At 38.5% G+C, this 19,324-nt stretch overlaps 1 protein-coding gene across 1 annotated transcript in view; it reads right to left on the bottom strand.

Annotated features, from left to right (window-relative positions):
* The window catches only part of LOC109475750, a 41,693-nt gene extending 23,747 nt beyond the window's left edge, over positions 1 to 17,946 (bottom strand). Inside the window, exon 1 of the mRNA XM_019776512.1 lies at positions 17,853 to 17,946. The gene's annotated coding sequence lies outside the window, so the exon portion shown is untranslated. The remainder of the gene's footprint in view (positions 1 to 17,852) is intronic.
* Between the last annotated feature and the right edge of the window lie 1,378 nt (positions 17,947 to 19,324).

Raw genomic sequence — 19,324 nt, 5'->3', positions numbered from 1 at the left:
TCAGCAGGTGTGTAAGATTGTGTGGAGCATGCAGTTGTAGGAGCACGTCAGCAGAACATGCTGCACCCCCGCACTAGCAAAAGTATTGTGCATAGCACTTCAGCAGAACATCTCAAATAAGGCCGCATCAATGTAACATATGTAGATAAGGTAATTAACACTGATTCCCGTCTGTAATTTCCAAATGTTGTGTCGCAAAAGATATCATCTGCAACAGGCAAAATTCTGATGCAACATTGACCAAAGATCCAACGAAAACTATGAAAAATCAGGGTTTCGCGCAGGCAAAGTACATTCTGCCAACATGCTACTATAGTTACATGTAACGTTAGTTGTACATTGTACTTGTAGGTTACACTGAATATAACAATTGTGACACAATGAACCTCAGATTGAACGTTTTAAAGGGGAGTTCGGTATTTTCTAAAGTTACCCCTGAAAATTTGTATCATTTACAGAATATATCCATTCATTCATATTATTCTTGAATTGTATTTAAGAAATTATGTTGTTACCTAAATTGTAACGACAATACGGCATTTTAAAATGTTACTACCACCATAAAATTCTAGTGCTCCCAATATATTTCACCCACCTTACAAGAAGGTAAACATGCATAAATATGGTCAAGCAAAATTCTAAAAGAGACTAAAAATAATAAAAGACATATTCCAACCTGAGACACGAGAAAATCCGTGAAAGTTGCCTGCTTATCTTGCCGTTTGACGACACCCTCAAGCAACCACTGCTGTCAATTTCAAAGCAACAAGAAAATAACTCAGACAGAGGTGTGCGGATGACATCAGGCAGGTGACATCACCCTTACACCTACCTCAGCGCCGGGAATTCCGTATGTTCCCCCGGGGAACGTGATCTATTTCACCTGTGAATTATGCCTCAATAAAACATGACCATTTATGGCTTTCTCAGCACAGGTTCAGAGGTAAGCCTTAGATCTCCTGAAGGAGATTCTATCAATGCCTTCTAGTCTTTACATGAAGCAACTTCAGAAGGCAAATTGTACGGTAACTTACACTCTATGTATTACAGTAACATCCGTGTCCATAATATCACCAGGGTCCATAATATCGCCACCTTGAGAAATAGTGTGCTTAGGCCACACCAATTTAATTTCTTGGTTAACGGATTCGCCGCTTCATTTTTTTCTGATTTGCAAATAAAAATAAAAATCCAGAATCAACTGCAAAATGCTCATATTTTGCCCTGAACAGTTGAAAACAGACCTTTTCATCCTAGTTGTTACAGTTATTCCATCTTTCAATGCAATGGTATCATTAAAAGTTCAAAATTCATTGTTTAAATTTTGAACCAGCCTAGTGTGTTGACTTCATGGCTCCTATCGTACAATTTTGGGCCATAATACGATGCCTACATGTAGGCCTGTTTTTATTTTTATTTTTTTTCGCCCGCCCGCTCCATTATTTTTCTATAAAAATCCGTTAACCAAGAAATTAAATTGGTGTGGCCTTAAAGATATTTTTACTGCAACATACTTTTGGTATGCACTCCTGCACACCTCAAATGTACATACCTAGCTATGTTGCAGTAAAAATATCTTTAAGCACACTGTTTCTCAAGGTGGTGATATTATATATTATGGGCCCTGGTGATATTATGGACACAGATGTTACACCTGTTTTCAAGTTTCAGATGTTTCAGCTAACTTAGTTACTGATATACTGCATTTCTTTATAAAAAAAAGCTTATGATTCTTAGTATTCTGTAACTGTTATGCTCACCCTTATTACTTTCTACTAAAAGCACATTTAGGGGATTCCAATTTCACAGTTCAGAACTCTTCAATATAAAACTGTGGATGTCAGAATGAAGATGACATGTCAGTGTCATGAGGGCTTGTACATTCTCTCTTTAAGATCTATAATATGTATGTGCTTGAATTACTTCTTGGTCACAAGTGTCTTATACATTTTGTACATCTGGGTATCCCAAAATTGGAGGAAATATATGAATATTTTTGGTCACAAGAGTCATCATATGAAAAATAGCAAGAGATGTGGGGCTTCATTGTCAATTTTCTGGCTCCAAAGCCCATTTTGATATAGGAATTGACGTAAAAATTTCATTCAAAGACAAAGAGAATGTTTCAAATCAGCAATAGATAAAGAAAGCGTGATGAATTCAGCATGTTTAGTGATTAGTGTCAACTTGTGCTCTCAGTTCATTTTATATGAGTGATGCTGACGAAGAGTGACAGATGTCACTCGTAACATCCGGAATTTATCTCCGATATTTTTCCAGTAGTAGAGTTTAATTGTCTTTGAATGATGTTACAAAATGTTATATGGCGTTAAAAACTTGAAGCATATAACGTATATACATGTGTAATTTAGTTCTGTGAATACAAGAACGGCTGTTCAATTTCATTCACCAGCCAAGTATGAAGCCATTACAGGGAGCCCCATCAAATTTTGTCCGCATTAGTCTATAATGGAGGTTTGGAGTTATTGTAATTTCAGGGGCCAAGACAGGTATGTCGGTTTTACACGTATGGCATATCTGACGTACATGTAGTCTGACGGTGATAACAAACTCGGAGCTCATGGTGTGAGGTTAATAGCATCATGTGACGCATTTCATCATAGAATGCTTGGACCATACAGATTACAAGTCAGTAAGAGCACATTTCAATTTTCTCGAGTAGTTAAAAACTATGCCTATATACATCTATGCCAGACCATTAATACACAATAAGGCCACACCAATTTAATTTCTTGGTTAACGGATTCGCCGCTTCATTTTTTTCTGATTTGCAAATAAAAATAAAAATTTAGAATCAACTGCAAAATGCTCATATTTTGCCCTGAACAGTTTAAAACAGTCCTTTTCATCCTAGTTGTTACAGTTTTTCCATCTTTCAATACAATGGTATCATTAAAAGTTCAAAATTCATTGTTTAAATTTTGAACCAGCCTGGTGTGTTGACTTCATGGCTCCTATCATACCATTTTGGGCCATAATAGGATGCCTAGGCCTGTTTTTATTTTTATTTTTTTCGCCCGCCCGCTCCATTATTTTTCTAGAAAAATCCGTTAACCAAGAAATTAAATTGGTGTGGCCTAATAGAAGTTTTGTATGTCAGTAACTCAGTAGACTTGATATATATGATAGAAATTACAGCAAAATTATTCTGTTATTTTGTCTCTTTACTGTTAAAGCAAGCATTAAGTTTAAACACAACCATGTAACATTTATATGTACAGCTATGCACTATAAAAACTGGTATTTGCTACCATGAAAATTGATTATATATATACAGCCAAAAATGATCTCTGCATCAATTTGAAGACCATCTGTTTCTCAAACACCAGAACTGTTTTGTCCAGATACATTATTGAATATTGATGGCAACTATGCTTCTATGGCTATCAAATATAGTAATCAAGTGCTGCAAACAATACTGCCAAGTGCAAATGTTAAGATAGATTACTCTTCCCTACGAACATTATTTCGTGTTTTATTCATGACAAGAAGATTGCCGCATCCTGCTCAACTGATAGATCTGTTTTTCAAAAGAACAATCGCGCAATGTGACCTTGCATTCATGATACATGAGGCCAGTGTATCATTTAATATTCTTTTACAGAGTCTATTTTTGGAAAGTTACTGCCAACAACAAGTAACGAAGATGCAGTTACCATAAGCTCTTGCCAACGAACTAAAACACAATCACTGATTATGAAATCTTTGATAATTTGGGTTTTCATTTGCTACACTCTTGATATTGACCACAAAGATATATTTCCACCCCCACCCTTTTCTCATGTCTACTACATGAAGAAGTGTAGCATATGGCAGACAATAGCGAAAGCTACAGTGGGCCCATGACCTCTGACCTATAAAGCCTGACATCATCAGACCATGATTCATTGCAGGGGGCTTGGCCTCTGGCTGGGGTGGCGAACATTTGGGATATCTGTTGGCAAAGTTAGCATCACAAAGACCTCCTGTGGTGATGTTGTGTTTTTGGAGCTGTATGAAATTACAGCACAAAGCTCTGTCAAACCAATAACATGGGTACAATTATTAATGATTGATGCCATTTTGATAATTCATTTGATTCAGCACTCAGACTAGACAAATTTAGAAAATATTACTATTCATTGTACATTGTACAAATTTACTTTCCTATGATATTGATTAGGTCTAGGAAGAAAAATGTGTTTCCTGTTTCAAGATCGACCCTACAAAAACTGCTGACCCTAGCCTTTTTTTTGTGTGGACCCCTGCAAGGGACATTATTTTTTGAGCTGATCGACCTTTTCTACAGTACAGATCTCGGGATAAGCATCAAGTCCCGCGGGAGATCCCGCGGGAGTTTGCGGGATATCACGCGGGAGTTTGCGGGATCTTCCGCGGGAGTTTGCGGGATCTCCTGCGGGAGTTTGCGGGATCTCCTGCGGGATTTTTCGGGATATCCCGCGGTACGAAATCCTCTCCCGCAACCCCGATCTTCGGTGTGAGACCTTAGGTTTCCGAAGGGCCGGCGCCGCTGTTACTTGAAGTTGAACCGCGTTGACTACAGATTTTTACGCAGACGATGCGTGCATGTTTTAGTATGTTTTCAATGCATGCAAATAACAGTAGAGCAAATAGTATTTTTAACCAAACATTTCTTTTTAATATCGGAAATCTGATGGCTTAATAAGGTACAGAACGATAACAAAGTAATACAACCTTCTTGAACAAGTTTTGTGTCCGGCCTTGCGACGTGGACGGCTTTATTTTGATGTCACCCGACCTGCGCTATTTCAGATATAATTTTAAAATATCTAACGCATCGACGTGCCAAATCGCCACCCGAGTTCTTTATTTTTCTCCTAGATAGGGGAGGTTGACGTATGGAGTTACGGAAGAGAGATTAAACATCGTGTAAAACGAGGGGGCGAAGCATAATTCAAAAGTTCTTTACGCCTCAAACTTTGATACATTTCGTGCGCCACGCAGTGTTCAGGGCCTGCATGGGGGTTACTGATTACGAATTACGCAAAATTTTCGCTATAAAGTTAAAGTTTCATAGCTGATTACGACTTTTACGCTTTGCGGCTAATGTACTGATTGCGAATTACGTTGATTTTTGGGAAGGTTGCCTACGGTTTACGAAGACAATGAATAAAAAAACGACCTGATTACGCCTTACGAAAAGGGCATGCAGACCCCCAGTGTTGGGCCGGGCGTTCCCACGCCGCGTCGCCATAGAAACCGCACGTCGCCAGCAGCGGCGGCGGCGCTGGCAGACTCCCCGGCGCCGACTGACCACGTGGCGTTCTGGCGCGCCAATCACAGCGCGCAGATGGGGACCCGCCCACCAGCCGGCCCGCGAATTCAAAGAGTTGAGTCAGATGCACCGCCCCACAGAAACACCGCCTGACGATTGTTATACGTACGTCGGATTGTGGCTTCTTTTTCCGCCCTGCACGGCCGGCATTCGACATTGTAATTTTCTTATATCCCAATTTCATCCCAAAACAACGTTTTTCACATGTGAGGAGGCTAGTTCCATAGAGTGTACCGAGTGAATTTCAAGTTTTATGGTCTGAGAACGAATTAATTTCCGTAAAATTTATCATAAACACGTTTAGTTCGGGTTCTCCCGTGTTTATTTATTTTTCGGGTTCTCCCGTGTCTTGGACGTGCGCTATCGACTCCGTTTTCATCTAGTTGGCTGACCCTGCAGCTGACAGAAGTAGAATGTTTTCCTACCGAAAGAAACTTTGCCAGCCGTGTGGAAGTACTTGCTCCTTGCTTTCAGGGTGATAGCAAGGACATTATACACATATATTATCTGTGTATAATGTCCTTGGTGATAGTAATCTATCGAAATTAATTATGGACATGGTCGTTGTTGATGCAAGAGTTTTTGGGGAGGGGGGAGACGCACGCCCCGGGATTTTGATGGGCAGACTTTTAATTGTCGCAATTCTTAATACTAATACGGAGACCTCTTGACGCAAGCTACCATGAGAAGACAACAGCTACAAGATTATGAAACACAACAACCACAAACTACTGCCGGTACGCCTCATAATTTTTATTTCTTGGTAACAATCTTGCCGAATTTACCGGAGACGGAGGGATTACTACACGTTACATTGTATTCATTCACGGTAGTTTCTTAAAGTTTGCGCTGAACAATAGCTTTGAAAAAAAAAGTAGCAGTTTTATAATAACTATGACCGCGTGAGAAATACCTTATACACATTATTTTCGTACATTCTTATGCTTCAACACCATTAAAATTGTAGCAAAATTGTTACAGTAGCAAAGTTGACTGGCGTCAGACTCCATCGGCCCAGCACAGATCGCCCGGCAAGACGTAAAAATAAACATTTGGCACGCCGCCATATCGCCGTTCCGAGCCGCGGTAGACTTCGGGGTCTCGCACCAAGTTTTTTCGCTACGCGGTACGCGGGACACGACAGGCCTCCCGAAAGAATACCGCGGGATATCCCGCAATCTCCCGCGTGATATCCCGCAAACTCCCGCGGGATATCCCGCAGTCTCCCGCGTGATATCCCGCAAACTCCCGCGGGATATCCCGCAAAATCCCGAATCCCGATGATGCTTATCCCGCGATCTGTACTGTAGCTCCATGATGAAATGTTATACAATCGTCTTTATTATACTGTGTCCTTCTGCAAGTTTAAACTGTATTGTATTTGAAATTGAATCACTGGAGATGGCCAAAGTCTAATGAAGAAGAAAAAAAAAAAAAGATAATCCCTTCTTAGGCCACACCAATTTAATTTGTTGGTTCTCGGATTCGCCTCTTCATTTTTTCCTGATTTGCAAAAAAAAAAAAGATTTCAGAATCAACTGCAAAATGCTTATATTTTGCCCTGAACAGTTGAAAACAGTCCTTTTCTTCCTAGTCGTTACGGTTATTCCATCTTTCAATGCAGTGGTATCATTAGAAGTTCAAAATTCATTGTTTAAATTTTGAACCAGCCTTTTGTGTTGACTTCATACCTCCTATCGTAGCATTTGGGGCTATAATGGGATTTTTTTTGCCCTGTCGCTTCATATTTTTCCTGAAAAAATCCGAGAACCAACAAATTAAATTGGTGTGGCCTTACTGACCCTAATTTTTTTCAGGACTGAAACAGGAAACACAGCATGTTTTTCCTAGGCCTTAGTACTATAAGCATGACTTTGGGATAAGACTGCCTAGAAGGATAATGTCAATGCAAAGAGTGCCTGCACTTAAATGGGGCATACTTACAGTCCCCTGATTATATTCATTACTTGTCCCAATCAGACACTAATTGTCACTGGGTCGAACACCTGAATGCCTTGTTCGTTACACAAAGTCACACATTTCAATCACAATTTCTGCCAGCTCTGATTGATGTAGTCTCCCAATTAGGCCACACCAAGTAAATTTTATGGATGACGTCCTTTGGAGACCCTAAATCTAATGCGAGAGGGCAAAAAAAAAACAAGAAGGGCCCTAAAAAACGAGATGCCTAGATTAGAAATATACAAAGAGACGACAAATGTTAGGACACAAATTGAATGAAGTGACACAGTGTAACAAGCAAGAAGTCTTTTATTCATCATTAAAACAGCAATAAATCAGTTGGAACAGCAGTTGTCGTCCTGTCCTGTTTTCGCGTTATGGGTTTCACGTCAATCTGACGATTTGCGGCAATGTCGTGACTCTTTGGTCATAGTTGCAGGAAGCGGAATTTCTTGTTTTTTTTTCTAGGAACAGGCCAAAATCAATGCGCACGCGGATGTCATCCATAAAATTTACTTGGTGTGGCCTTAGTGAAATTTGCATGAGCAAAGGGCAATCAAATGTTAGTAAATGTCTAGGTGTTTTTCCATGCATCTTTATAGCATATAACTGGACAATATCCTGAGTATGTTTCACTCAAATTGATGGAAAGCACAAGAATAAATATTTTATTATTTGATACCAAGCTATATGACTTTGTAGGACAAAGAATGAAAGGATACAAATCAAAAGTTTAAGATGAAAGCGGACTAGAAATTTAAAATGTAACTCCCTAAAATATAGTTTCAGGGTACAAACTTTTTGTAAATTGTGTTTTATTACAAAGATGATTCTTCTGGACAGCAGATTTTTGCCTAAAAGGCACTTCTGGGACATGTTCCAATTCTTACAATTCCAATTCTCCTGAAAAAAGGCATGATGGCAAAATGACACTTATGAGTATGCATGCATGCATATACATTATTATACATACACACAGAGGCCAAATTGCTGAAAACAAAATGGCTGAATGGCCAAGTGGAATACTAACAAACCTGTCCAAGGTACTGAAAAAGCAGTCTTATTCACAGCAAGTCTATAGTTACTTTAAGATTCAATATTTCAGTTTTGTTCACAGCGCTACTGAACGATTGAGCCTTTACTGTTAGGCCACATCAAGTAATTTTTATGGATGCCATCTGCGCATGCATTGATTTTGGCCTGTTCCCGGAAAGAAAAACACAGACGTGTAACTATGACCAAAGAGTCACAACAGTGGGATAAGGAAAGATGTGATTAAAAAGGAAGAAACAGGACAAGACGACTGTTGTTCCACTGATTTATTGCTGTTTTCATGACAAATAAAAGACTTCTTGCTTGTTACACTGTGTTCTCTCATTCAATTTGTGTCCTAACATTTGTCGTCTATTAGTATATTTCAAATCTAGGCATCTTGCCTTTTTGGCCCTTCTTGCTTTGTTTTTTTACACTCTCACATTAGATTTAGGGTCTCCAGAGGATGTCATCCATAAAATTTACTTGGTATGGCCTTACTAACCATTTGTGCTACTGCTCATTTGTATGCAGCTGGCATATGCAGCCCTCCACACCCTAACATGTGACTGTACTGTGATATGTGGCTTACGTGGGCTGAGTGCATAGTCTAGTCACATACATGATAAAGGATTCATTTCTGAGGCACTATAATAACAGGTTTAGAGAAGGATTCAAGACGAATATGAGATGCAATTTCAAGCATAATATTGCATATCAGCTAGCCTGTACCACAACTAAATGGCCCATTGATGTCACACTGCATATAGTGATAATGGTGATACTAGTATATGTGAAGAAATGTAGGGATATTTGAAACTTATAGCGAAAAGAAAATACATGTACTCAGTATGTCTCATTTCTATGTGTTACAGCCTTGATATTACAGTTAGTAAATTTTAATCATAATGTTTTTAATCTCTTTTATCCTAAGTTAAAGAGAAAATGACTGACAGTGGAGGAAACTTATTGATATTCAGCTAATAACACCAAATTCAACACCATAGCTCTTTAACATGCAGAAATAGTGATGCAGTTCAAGAGGAAACTGCAACGTCGTCAAGCATATGTTCCTGCTTAGGGATTGGTCAGATGGTTGGCTAAATGTAGTTCCATCACCAAATTGACCAATGATAGACAGGTTGACACAAATCTAATTACACCATTAGCAGGGCCAGGAAGGATGGGAAGCAGCATATGTTCTGCCTAATATAAATGTCATAGTATGACAGACAATTATACTGCTACAATTAGTATTGTGTCACTAGAACATAGTCATGACCCCTGCTGCTAAGTTGACTGGGACCTGTCAGAAAAATTCTCAAAACCTGTTAAAGACTGTTCCATTCAAAAGAACTGCATGACCAGGTTATTTTCCATATGAAATGGAGGACCCACAAAATGAGGAAACAGCAACTATATTTTAGAATTGTTAGAAATGAGTTAGCCTACAATACCTAGTGATTTGCATGGTACTACAGAACCATAAAAGCTTATTGCTGGTAGTAGATATAATCTCACATCTTTGATGATGATATTCAATTTATAAGCTTTTAATTGTCAACCTTCTTGGTCCAAAACTGGCTGGGAAAATGTTTCCTAATTTTGTAAGTCTTAAATTTTACTGCGACATGACTTGATTGTTATTTAGGGAGTGTGGTTCTGTAAAGTACAACCAATTAGAATGGTAATCAGAGCAGTACTGGGATCAATAATTTATGAACACTCAGGACACCTGCATGTATCTGGGATAGTCGATCAATATTACGAGACTACAAGTAGTTGTTATATTGCACTTCTGTTATGTTGTTTGGTAATGATAAAAGTTAGGTACAGAGTGTATGTTTGATGGTCGTACAAAACAAAATACTTAATTGATAATGTAACCTAAATTGCAATGAAATTGGTGTTTAGTCTCCCAATGCTGTGAAATAAACACAGTTGATTAACAACCCACTACCCTACCACCTCAAAAAAGGCTATCCCAATTCCTTTTTATAAGATAGGCAACTAAAAAGGCAATATGGTATGACAACTTATATCAAGGACTATAAAATTCCCTTGTTTTTTTTTATTAGTTCTCAAATTATTTATATTTAGAGAAAAATTTGGACAGTTTGCTACCTTTCAACTTTCCCACTTTCCAGAAAGTAAAGGTTGTAATAGAATGCTATTTTGGCAAGGGAAAAAAAAATTATCATCAAAGAAAGAATAAACTTTATTAATGGGCACTATATATATGAATTAGACCCTTGTAACATAGTTCTCTGTTTAGAATTATAACATAATCCAGAGTAGAATCATAACATAATCCAGACATCCTCTCCATGGTATGTTGGGTTTATATATTATTTATGATGTATGAATCATCATAGGATGAGTCATACGCAGTTGTCCTCATAACAACTGTCTGGCTTTGGTTGAGAAAGAAATAACTGAGTCTTGAGGATTGAACCAGTAAAGGAGACAAACAAGATTAAAAATGAATGCTCCAGTATCTAAGGCCACACCAATTTAATTTCTTGGTTAACGGATTTTTCTAGAAAAATAATGGAGCGGGCGGGCGAAAAAATAAAAAATAAAAACAGGCTTGGGCATCCTATTATGGCCCAAAATGGTACGATAGGTCAGCCATGAAGTCAACACACCAGGCTGGTTCAAAATTTAAACAATGAATTTTGAACTTTTAATGATACCATTGCATTGAAAGATTGAATGACTGTAACAACTAGGATGAAAAGGGCTGTTTTCAACTGTTCAGGGCAAAATATGAGCATTTTGCAATTGATTCTGAATTTTTATTTTTATTTGCAAATCAGAAAAAAATGAAGCGGGCGATTCCGTTAACCAAGAAACGGAGTACTGGACTTGCAACAAGTAACACTGCTTTAAATGAGCTAAAAGTAAAATCTTCCATGGAACACAAAATTTGTGCAGGAAAAAGAAGAAAACATTGCCATCCAGTCGGGCATCGTCAAATGTCGGCCTCCATAAGTATGACTTACTACGCAAACAACATGTTAACATATCTTGTTTCTATAGGGATATCTCAAAAGAAAACATGGACAGGACATGAGCTACATATGTAAACATGTCTAGCCTACTTCCAGACCTTTTTAGCAAATATTTGTGGAGAGTATAAAGACTCAGGAGCTAAAATAGTTCTAGTAACCAGGCTAAAACAACTCTAGATATCAGGCGTCATTCGAAAGTACCTCTCATTCCAAACTAGGACAGGCATAAATCCTTCACAAGATAAATGACATGCCAGAAGATGTTAGACCGAGGATCTGTCTTACTGACGAGCTTAATTGGATTAACGAGCAGGGCAGGTCTTTGCCACACACACCAGTCTGCCTTCCAGGGCTGAATTAAGGCAGCAGCAGACACTGACCATTTTTCATATTTCTACACAAATTGAATAAAGGATCATCTAATTATCGATCCATTTATCCAGTAGGAAATGTTACAAGCTTTCCACAGATTTTACAATTTCTGGCATATGACATATGTACAGAATTATTGTAAGAAGACTATACAGTATTATTATATGTATATTGTACTTTAGATCAGGTCAAACAGTATGCTTTATGAAAAAAGATTATTCTATGAACATTCAAATTATCCAAAACTGAACATTAAAATTATAAAAAACACTGGTCTATGGCAGCAGTATTGTCATGCTATGGTGACTTCTTGTTAAAAATTGCTTTGGCCAAGATCAGGCTCATGTCAAAAGTAATGATACAATATCGTGACATCTAGAGTGAAGACATGGAAATGTTGATATGAAAACTCAGGTCTATATGAAGTTAAAGTTTATGAAAAGTTACGGGAGGGGGGAATCGTCATCTATAGCAGAAAGTTTTTCCCAACCGAGTTTCTTGGGATAGAGGAGAATCTGCTGTACACAACATATAAGGCCACACCAATTTAATTTGTTGGTTCTCGGATTCGCCTCTTCGTTTTTTTCTGATTTGCAAAAAAAAAAATGATTCTGGTTCTGAATCAACTGAAAAATGCTCATGTTTTGCCCCCAACAGTTGAGGAAAGTCCTTTTCTTCCTAGTTGTTACAGTTTTCCCATCTATCATTGCAGTGGTTTGATTAAAAGTTCAAAATTCAATGTTTAAATTTCAACCCAGCCTTTTGACTTCATGGCTCATTTCGTAGCATTTAAGCCTATAACAGGATGCCAAGACCTGTTTTTATTTTTATTTTTTTTCGCCCTGTCGCTTCATATTTTTTTCTGAAAAAATCCTAGAACCAACAAATTAAATTGGTGTGGCCTTAGTCTAGATTGATATTTGCTCCAGGCTCTGTGTGAGCTGTGCTTGTTATGTTCAAAGTACAAAATGGGTGGTACAGAGGTGACCTAAAAACATCTGACCTCAATTTGACCTTCTCCCTACTGTGTGCTCATTCATGCATCCAATTTGTTCAAATAGATGACACACATCAACAATTTGGGGGTTAAATCAGTGTTCATGGTGCTATACTCTATGGCATGTAAATATTCTGCTTTTCCTTTAATCATACAAGGCAAGAACCTTGAAGGAATCCACTGCAATTTTAAGGCGACAAAACAAAACAAAACATAATCTGGATTTAAAAAATCTGTCTGATATTAACATTTACTCTGCAAACAGTTGAAGAAAGACATTGTCCTGTACTGCTATGTACGGTATTGACAGGTGCAATTTTGGATGCAATCAGCACCATTTTCGACAAGTTCTTTTCTTGTTGTTTAATGATCCTCAACATTCATAATAAATTAAGATCAGATACTTTTGTTATTTGTAACTACACTTATCATATTCTTTCGAGTGTAGGGACCCGAAGGCGGCCGACGGAAAACGGTTGGATTCCGTGATTTCAGCCTTGCTTACTCTAGGCTAGAGTAACTAAGGGTATGATCGTGCTGCTCGGTTTTGCGCAGTTTTAAAACACACATAATATGAATTTAGCACGTAAATGTGCAAAACAGTCTTAGTAAATGTCAGTAACATAAATATTTCAGCATTCTTAAAAATTCCATATTTTGAGCACTGAAACTGCTTAGGTGTGGCATAGCAAGAGGAAAGGCCCATTAAATTATTTGTGGAATGCAGGCATTGTTTGCCTATAAGCTAAAATTTAACATTAACCAATTGGAAACAAAACAATTGGCTGATTGCGACACCAATTTAATTTGTTGGTTCTCAGATTCGCCTCTTCATTTTTTCCTGATTTGCAAAAAAAAAAAAAAATTCAGAACTAGAGTTCGATGATCTCATACCTCCATGACATGTGTATTGTTTTCATAAATCTTACGCATGGTGATGACCACCTGTAATTGGCTTACATTTTTCACCGCATATATTCAAATCATATGAGGCCATTTGCATATATTGTATCAATTGATCATACTCTCCACCAAATGACAGGGTTATCTTAAGAAATAAGGCTATTCTAGCGTTTCCTCATAAATTATGCAAATGAGGTCCTGATTGACATAAATTATGTTTAGTGATGGTCACCTTCACTGAACTTCCAATTATGGCAAGTATTAAATTCCCAGCAGTTACTACCATAAAATTGTACCAATTTGCCATTTATTATGCAAATTAGGTCTTCCTTTACATAATCGATATCTGCCAATGATCATGTCATTCTCACTAACATATGTCTATAGAGTTTTATAGCCCTAATATGAAATACAGCTGATTTATAGAATTTCCTCATTAATTATGCAAATTAGATCCTGATTTGCATAATGATATTTTGATTATGTCAAGCATCACTTAAGCTACCTACATACCAAAAATCATGATGATCCATCAAACGGTTGTTCAGTTATCCTCTCTCGAAGATTTTCAAAGAAACCACCCTGCAGTTCCAGAACAAGCCGCTAGGGGAACCAAACTCACGTGACTTCTTCCCGAGGACAAGAGCTACCTTCCATCCAAATTTCATGACCCTAGCATGTCCAGATCGCGAGATATCAAAACCGGAAGTTGCGCTGCAGTACCAAGGGAAGCCACTAGGGGGCCCAAAATCTAATCATTTCCAGTTTTCGTCACACCCTACCAACACACCAAGTATGAAACCAATCCATCCAGGCGTTCTTGAGTTATCTTGTTGACCAACAGACTGACAGACGGACAGACAGACAGACGGACAGATGGACAGACGGACAGATAAACGCAACTGAAAATATAACCTCCATGACACATTTCATGGAGGTAATCAACTGCAAAATGCTCATATTTTGCCCTGAACAGTTGAAAACAGTCCTTTTCTCCCTAGTCATTACAGTTATTCCATCTTTCAAATTCATTGTTTGAATTTTGAACCAGCCTTTTGTGTTGACTTCATACCTCCTATCGTAGCATTTGGGGCTATAATAGGATGCCTAGATCTGTTTTTATTTTAATTTTTTTTCGCCCTGTCGCTTCAAATTTTTCCTGAAAAAATCCGAGAACCAACAAATTAAATTGGTGTGGCCTAAGAAAAGGACAAAAGGACTTTCACAGAATCCTGCTTTGAAAGTTTCAAATTAAAGGAGCAACAGCACTGAGGGCTCTAAAAAAATGTAAGCATATCACAATTTAACTGTTTCTTTATAAGATAACACGTACATGTACATGTATCACTAAAAGTTAAAAGAAACTTACAATGGACATAATAAAATTTTATATTATTCAAAATCTCCTGCATCTCATGGCCTAACAACTGGTATCTTATGATCTAAGGATTGGACATGATTTTCAACATGACAACTCTCTACAAAATTGGAACAAGTTGCAAGTGTTGACATTCAATATTTCCCTCTTCATGTTTTAGTTACAAATCAAGTGTGAAAACTCTGCAAGAAATTTGGCTTGTAAATGACCTTTCGACATCTCTCCCTCTTAACTCCTTACTTTTGTCTATCTATTCAGCTCTCTTCAGTTATTTATTCATTGTCCACTTCAGAAAGGACTCAGAGTGCAGTTATTTTGTATGCCACGCTTTTGTTCTGGAAGGGTACTAGGTGCACTCATGCATAGAGGTCACCATGCTTCCATAACATCATTAGGGCTACATGTAGAGCACCAGGTGTCATTTCAAGGCTAAAATTACTCGCAGAATAAGTAGCTACATTCAGTTTAACCCTTGTTCTGCTGGCATTTTTTACACAATATTTTGAAATAATTTGATGTCTTAATCGGTTCACACACCCTTGACTTTTTTGTGCTGCGGTAGGGTAGTTAGTTCCGCATTCGTTGTGTTTCGCTGCAGTGTGATGCGACCGCACGAGGAATACCCCCAAATTATACATCTACAGGGCACTGTATGTACTGTATGTGCAACCTGTATATTATATGGGCTCTGGAGGACAAGGGTTAAGATTGCGAAATGGACAAAATCATATGCTCGGAGATTAATGCACAATACTACCATATTGTGAAAATTCCGCATGACATTTCACTATCAGTTTTCATGGATCTTATTTATTCCGAGTGGAATAGGGAAAAGTCAATTCTGAATGCCAACAAGCAAAGTCAGGCCATGAAATTAGAAATTACATGACCACCTTATAACATAGTCCCAAAGGACTAGCATAAAGAAAATTGTGGGATATTCATTTGGCAATTACACTGAAAGAACTACATCATGTATCTGTAAAAAAAATAATGGCTGATATGCCAAAAAGGTTTCCGAATTTTCGTTACATAAATAAGCAAAACCTGGATAGTGAGTGAGTGAGTGAAATGCAAATTGTAGTTTGGTACACTAGAAGATGGTGTTGGAGGTCTTCAGGGCTCAAATTGTGTCATCAATTCAAATTTCACGCTTTAGCTTTCTGAATTGGCATGCAGGCAGTCAATGCCCCCCTCCCCATTGACATTAAGATACAAATCTGTTCAACTCAAAGAAATGTATAGAACAAGTGACTAATCTCCATATTCATGGATTACTACATGTATGAAGAATGACAATTTTACACCATATACATGTACCTTTGGAAAGTTGTAAAAAAAATGTTTATTTTTCAAATGACCGGTTTCAATATCGGTTATTGCTTTTGACCCTATACTGCATTCAGAGTGAAGCAGACCGATTTATGAAATTCCAAATTATTCCATTCTATGAGTCTGATGGGAATCAGGTATGTATTCCGTGGGGAGTTGTGTGCCATTAATTGGACGTTGGACAACGCTGGGTGAGGGGTGTTCAAAATTTCTGTGACACTAGATTTCCAGGTTAAAATCTACTAACTAAACAGACTACAGCTAATATGTTAGTATTATGTGCTTATATGCTTTTGAAAATGGCCTTAAAGATAATTGTCAGCTAGAAATTCATAATTCATGCTTGTCCTTGCCTAACTCTTTTATCAAAGCAACACGAATTATCTCTCATGGCCCTACGCAAACAAATCTAAAAAATTCAATTACTGTACTAGAGATTGCTATGACATACCTTATCTTGATTAAAAGCAAGATTATAACAAACTTTTGTAATATTAATGTATAATATATAATCTGTCCTCAGCATTATTGATGCCTTGCCAAATGGCATTGTATGATCAGTACAGTTGCAAGTGTAGAGTTATCTAATTTAGGACTAACTGAATATTTTGCAACATAAATCTACCACAGACAGCAACTGCATGCTTATCGTAATTATCTTAATTAGCATAGTAATTATGATCGTGCCCTATGGTATACAGTGGTATGCAATGAGCATAAATTACGCAAATCAGTGGCCATACCGGTAGCTACTGGTCATTGATATTATCATAATGGCATGTTGCACAAGTATGTGTACTTATGTGTACAAATGACAGACAGACGTTTTGATTTGATTACGATCACTTGGTTACAACAACAGATGTCCGACAGTAGTTTGTTTTGTTTAACAACATGAGGATCCCACGTTGCTGTCACATTCTACACAAGCACACGCCCACCCTAGCTGAAATCGACACAGCGCTAGGAACGTGATGGTGAAATGTACTGCGCCACTCGGGGGAAACATTAGCAACATTCCCGGAACACAACACCAATCAGTTTCAACAACTTCCCCCGGGCTCTTTCCTGGATTCTGTAAACCAAAAAGGGGACAGAAGGCGGGAAATTCAGCGGTTTGGCTACCCGATGAACCCGGTACGAAATATTATAGACGGCTAGGCTGCGTGCTCACCAAGCATAGCTTCCTCGCAAATAACAACTTGTTTATTCATGGCGTAAAAGACCGGCAACATGGCGTAAATAACACAACTAAGCACACCGTGATCACGATCTGTGATTTGGGTAAGAGTACATGGTTAGTGAGTGGGAGAATACAACTAAAATGGCACGGCATTTAGAGATCCAATCGACCTAGAAATAGAAAGAAAATCGTTCACGGTTCCCTCCCAGATGGTGCGTTATTTCCCCCAGTAATCCTACCTACGCTTGAAATCTCCCGATTTTCGCGCGCAAATATGGTTTCCCAGGAACCAGGAAAAACACGGGTTTTCTAGGAAATTAGCAGGACTGGGGATAATTATAGAGGAATGGAGTAATTCTCACCTTTAGGACGGTTGAAGATACGACAGGTCCGAGGATCGTCTGTTTGCGCAGAGTGACAACCGGTCTGCGCATCAGTAGATAAATTATGCATCACCTTTCGGGGACAAACCATTCAGATAGAATATAGGGGTGTCCGTCTAGTACTCTCCAAGCAGAGGTTTGGGTTTGGGCTTTCTTTGGTATTGCAGCAGAACTTCCAGGTCTCGTGATCTGGACATGCTTGGTTACGATTTTTGCTTGGTGGAGAGCCTTTGGAATAGAGAATAAGTGACGTAGGTTTGGTCCCCCTAGCAGCTTGTTATGAAACTGCAGGGCCGTTTTTCATAAAATATTTGAAAGTTTATAACGCGAGAAGAGGTTGATGGATTATCATGATTTAGGAATGTAGGTAGTTATGGTGAAAATTTACATAATGAGATATTAATTATGCAAATAGGTGTCTCAGTTGCATAATTAATGCAAAAGTTCAGAAATCACTAACGTTATAGAACATTAAATCTTGTGACATATGTAAGGCCACGGCAAGTACGTTAGTATTATGGATGACATCAACGCGCGCATTAATTTTCTAGTACATTGTGCTCTGTATGACGTACGTTTCTCAGTAATGTCAAAGCAGATCAAACGGTGGCAAGGCAGTATCCATTGGCCAGAGGAGTGTCCATTAGCCATCTAGCCCTCCTCTAGCTACTCCTCTGGCGAATGGATACTGCCTTGCCACCATATGATCTGCTTGGAGATCATTTCTGAAAACTGTGGAGGGCACCTGCGACTATACATGGCGCCGGTGCGCAGTTCTGACTGTTTCTGATAGAAGGCGCTGCTGACCGGTCGACCGCGAACGAGGGCATTTAGGATTTTAGTGTCAGGCACGTGAGAACGTTATGGAAAGTTCTTTGATTTCAACCTACATGTATTGGTTTTAAAGTTTCAACAAAGAAAGATGAGCTTTGATGGATGTAGTAAACCGAGTAGTTGAAATCGTTCACTGTAATCATTACCTTCGCCAAGAAGGTTATGTTTTCAGTAGCGTTTGTCTGTGTGTTTGTGTGTGTTTGTGTGTGGTTTAGCAAGATAACTCGAGAAGCAGTGGATGGATTGGAATGAAACTTGGTAACGTTAGGTGGGTAGGTCTTCATGAGACCTAGAAATGTTTAGATTTTGGGCCCCCTGGCGGCTTTCCTAGGTACTGCAGCAGAACTTCTGGTTTTGATATCTCGTGATCTGGACATGCTAGGGTCACGAATTTTGGATGGCAGATAGCTCCTGGGATAGGGAAGAAGTGACATGAGTTTGGGTCCCCTAGCGGCTTGTTCTGGAACTGCAGGAGCATTTGTTGAAACATTTTCGAACGAGGATAACTCAAGAACCGGTTGACGGATTGTCTTGATTTTTGGTATGTAGGTAGTTGAAGTGATGCTTGACATGATCAGACTATTATGCAAATCAGGAGCTTATTTGCATAATCAATT

The sequence above is a fragment of the Branchiostoma belcheri genome, unplaced genomic scaffold (assembly GCF_001625305.1).
Source record: "Branchiostoma belcheri isolate BF01 breed outbred unplaced genomic scaffold, Haploidv18h27 scaffold35, whole genome shotgun sequence".
Classification (NCBI taxonomy): Eukaryota; Metazoa; Chordata; class Leptocardii; order Amphioxiformes; family Branchiostomatidae; genus Branchiostoma; species Branchiostoma belcheri.
Note: the sequence above shows the minus strand (reverse complement) of the source record. Positions and strands in the feature narration are given on the sequence as shown.